A 4772-nucleotide genomic window follows, 5' to 3' on the forward strand; every position below is an offset into this window, starting at 1 on the left:
GTTTAGGCAGGAAGTGTCGCATAGCCTGGGACGACTTCTGTGCTGCAGTAAAACGCTCCATAAAGCCCTCTACTGCTGGCCCGAAGAGACCAGAGGGAGAGACCGGGGCGTCCAAAAAGACCGTCTTGTCCATCTCCCTAATCTCGGTCAGGTTGAGCCACAAACGGCGCTCAAGCACGACCAGGCTGGCCATGGATCGTCCAATGGCCTGAGCTGTGGCCTTTGTGGCACGCAGGGCTAAGTCAGTGGTGCTGTGGAGGTCACGGAAGGCAGGTGCATCGACGCCGGACTCGTCCAGAGAAAGGAGGAGCTTCGCCTGAAACACCTGGAGAATCGCCATGGTGTGCAGCGCTGAGGCAGCCTGGCCCGTGGACGTGTATGCTCTGCCAGCCAGGGCAGAAGTGGTCCTGCAGGGCTTGGATGGAAGGGCCCTCTTAGTTTTCCAACCCACAGCCGCGGGAGGACAGAGGTGAGCTGCCACTGCTTCGTCCAGGGGCGGTAGATGCTCGTAACCCTTCTCTTCAGAGCCATCCACAGAGGTGAGAGCTGAATAATGTGTAGTTCGTAGGCGGGCAGAATACGGGGCGCGCCACGACTTCGTCAGCTCGTCGTGAACCTCTGGGAAAAACGGGGCGGCGCGCTGGTGAGGGGCCTGGCGGAAACCCGGCAGGAACCACTCGTCGAGCCTGCTCCGTGATGGCTCCTCTGGCGGAGCCTATTCGAGGTCCAAAACCTCTACTGCTTTCGAGAGGATCTCACAGTGAGAACATGAGGTCCCGGTGAGCGTGGCCTCTGCGTGGGGTCTGCCCAGGCAGCCGGGAAAATTGCTCTTTTAGGCGCGCCGGATGGCGGCAGGAGACGGGCTGGCAGGCGGCCGGAAGCGGGCGGCTCGAGCTCTTCGTCGGCGAGCTCAGCAGTCCGCTGCGGGAGCCTCTTCGACGGCGGCGAGAGCTTCTTTCCAGGCGAGCTTCTTCCAGGTGGCAAAGGCTTCAGCTGGAGATCAGCGAGAAGTGATGTGAAGTCGTCGCTGAAGGAGAGAGAACTGAAATCCTATGGCGAAACGCCTGCTTATATAGCCCTAAACCCCGCCCATTTCGGCAGGAATATTCGCGCGCTCTGTTGCCATAGGCCGCGCAGTTATGCCGCGCTGTCATTGGTTCAACAACTTGTCTATGAGTTAACCAATGACGATGCAGTTACACTGCATTATTGAAAAAGGCTTCAGTAACGGTGAAAAAGGAGACCTTTCCCCATACGCAGTACGAGTGAAGTATCGAAAGGGAACAGGAGTTTTGCGCGTCAGTCACTGATAAACTCACGCTGTTTGATTGACAGATTCAGCACGTGCTGCTCCAACGATTGCAAAGGGAACTTTGATCTCTTTCTTTATATAATTTAATCACTGTTACATAACAGATTTTTCCATCCTAAGAGAAACAACGCAAGTTGATGTTTAGTCACGGGTTTGATTTACTGACACACAAAGAACATCTGACTGTACATGAATCATTAATATCAGATGAGGCATTAGAATTAACACAGTTACTGACATGTTGTTGCATTACTGTCGAGTCCAGGCACTGCACAATATTTTGTAATCCTCGACCGCATGTTTATTGCTTGGTAGCTCGATCTGGTTTAGCACCACATAGGCCTATGTTACTTAGGCTACCTATTCTATTGCATGTCATGCGTGAATCGGTGGGCGGGGCTAAACAGGCAGTGATGAAGTAGGCATTGATCTTCTTCTGCAGAGGTGGTGCTTGCTGCCCTTTGATGTCATAGATCCCCACTTTGTAAATCCTGTTGTTTGCTAGGTCTGGTGTCAATTAAAGCTTTTATTAGACTAACACGAAGTTTTCAGCTCTAAAACTTACAGGATATGTCAAAAGCTCAAGGAAAATTTGATTTCTCAGTTCATCACCCCTTTAACAGAACATTTCAATTATATGCAGAGTTGCTGATCGACACAGAACAAACAAAACAAACAAAAAACACTATCAGAGCAAAGCCACTGCATGCACTGCAGCCACTGCATGCCACCATCTTAGACAGAAAAAAACAGTAAATGACTTTAAAATGTAAGATTCAAAGAAAGATTTTTTTTTAATCTTTATTAGTCATATCACATCACATGATCATTGTTGCAGTGAAAGACTTGAGATACTCACCAATGACTGTGACATTAAATATTTTTGTTGTAGTCATTTCTCTAGAGATGGTGAGTTTATATTTTCCCGAGTGGTGTTTCTGATGGTCAGAGATAAAGTCTTTTGGTCCACCTGTAATCTGCTTGTGAATCCAGGATCATCAGTGAAAAAAACTGGAGTGAAGTCATCCCTTCCCCTTATCTGAGATATGAGCAAGTCTTTAGGTCCAAACAGCCACAGAATGGTATCATCGTTCAGTACTTCAGTAAGATTAGTGTGTAGAGTCACAGAATCTCCCTCTATCACCGTTATCGGCTCAGGTTTAGATTCTTCTGTCTCCTTAACAGACACACCTGGAAAACAAACAACCAGTTTTATTGATACTACACTAACTTCAGACCAGCTCAGAAGACAAACAGATACTGGTTTACTGTTCCGGGGTGTGTTTCCCAAAAGCATCATGAGCTAACTATGATGTTCTGTGGAAATCTGTTGGTAACGATGGAACTTCTGAACATTATGGAAAATCATCGCTTTATACAGGTGAAACAATGAACTACACTGCTTTCTTTGAAAACAAAGTCTGTCGTATTGGTACTCAAATAAATACATATTGCCTCATGACATAAATACTCATCAAGAATTGGATTTTATTGCAGTGTGTTATCTCTGTTGGATTTATTGCTAGCAATGCACAACCGGGGTGTAAGTTTTTAATAAAACATAATAAGAAAATATTTAACATTTAGGTCTTGACTGTTCACTAAACTATCAATGAAGATGAACTGTTTACTATGAAATCAGACAGCATGTCACCTGTTGGAGTTTGGGTTCCTTGCCGCTGTCGCCTTTGGCTTGCTTAGTTGGGGACACTTGACATTTGACTTGACATTTGATATTCAACAGTATTCTTGACATTTATTCAACAGTGCTTTGATCTGCCTGCATTGACACTATTCTTTAAGAGCTGCTGTGCAGCCAAAATTATGTACCAGTTATCAATGTAAAGCTGCTTTGACATAATCTGCATTGTAAAAAGCATTAAATTTGATTGCGCAAGGACTTGTTATATTTGAGGGTCTTTGGCATACAAAGGACCAATGGACTGCTGCCACAGGCTGTTTACTTGATGATCTGCAGTAAAGTTAAAGGTACAATATGTATGAGTTTTGGATTAAAATATCCAAAAACCACTCAAACTATGTTATATATGTTGTTGACTTGTGTACATACATTATCCCAAATGTTTTCAAGAATGTTTAAATCCAGAGAAATAAGCAATTTTAAAGGGTAAAAAATAAATAAATAAATAAATAAATAAAAATAAAAACAAAAAATAAAAAATTAAATTAAAAGTTAAAATTAAAAGTAATTAAATTAAATTTTAAAAACAAAATAACTACTTAAACCGCCAAACTGCTGAAATCACATGACTTTGGCGCTCCGAACCGCAGATTCGACACGCTGATTCATAACGCTCCGAAGCTTCCTGAAGCAGTGTTTTGAAATCGGCCATCACTATATAAGTCGTTATTTTGTTTATTTGGCGCACCAAAAATATTCTCGTGGCTTTATAATATTAATATTGAGCCACTGTACTCGCATGAACTGATTTAAATATGTTTTTAGTACATTAATGGATCTCGAGAGAGGAAATGTCATTGCTGGCTATGCAGGCCTCACTGAGCCATCGGATTTCAACAAAAATATCTTAATTTGTGTTCTGAAGATGAATGAAGGTCTTACGGGTGTGAAACGACATGAGGGTGAGTAATAAATTACATTATTTTCATTTTTGGGTGAACTAACCCTTTAAGGACACGGACTGTGTCCGTGTGTCACCTATTGATGTCATCATACCCGCGTTACCCTCGATTTCCGGTTTTATTTTGTAGAAACCATGGAAACACCAAAGACGCTTTAATATTTACATGTTTTAATAGACAAGGGAACAACTGTTTTGATATATTTATAGACAGAAAACTAATTATTGTTATATAGCTCAACACGTTTAGTCTTATTGTTTAAATCTAATTGTCTTGATTTTTTGCGAGTACCATGCTTTACCACGCCTCAGAGAAAAACACTATTTTGTGAAGTAGCTAACATAGCATAATCAGATGCAGCTTTATTTTTAGTAACAGTAATACAGCATTTTCTCCATCATACAATACGTTTTAAAATTAATATTCAAACTTGGCATCATCAAGCTACACCTAAATGATTTAAATCTAGCCCTGAATGTTTTTGGCCTGGAACAGGTCCCTGAGTTTAGGGGAAATATTATACAAATAAAGTAAATATTAGTTGTTTAATCTTAGTTTGGTGCTGTCACTGACTGGTGATTGGTGTTCAGTCCAAACTTCTACCCATGAAAGTGCACTGGAATGGCAGTCAAACCTGTGATATCCCACCCGTGAACTCGTACTAGATCGATCTACTCCCAGTTCTGCGCTCTGACGTCACATAGCCCGCGAAACAACAATGGCAGCCCTTACTGGTGCGGTGTTTATGCAAGTGGTACATGGTGAGAAATAGACTTTAGGACAATATAACGTTGCAATCAAATAAATAATAATATAATAATGATAAATAATACACACATGATTATGTATTACAATG

This window comes from Megalobrama amblycephala, linkage group LG1 (assembly GCF_018812025.1).
Source record: "Megalobrama amblycephala isolate DHTTF-2021 linkage group LG1, ASM1881202v1, whole genome shotgun sequence".
Classification (NCBI taxonomy): Eukaryota; Metazoa; Chordata; class Actinopteri; order Cypriniformes; family Xenocyprididae; genus Megalobrama; species Megalobrama amblycephala.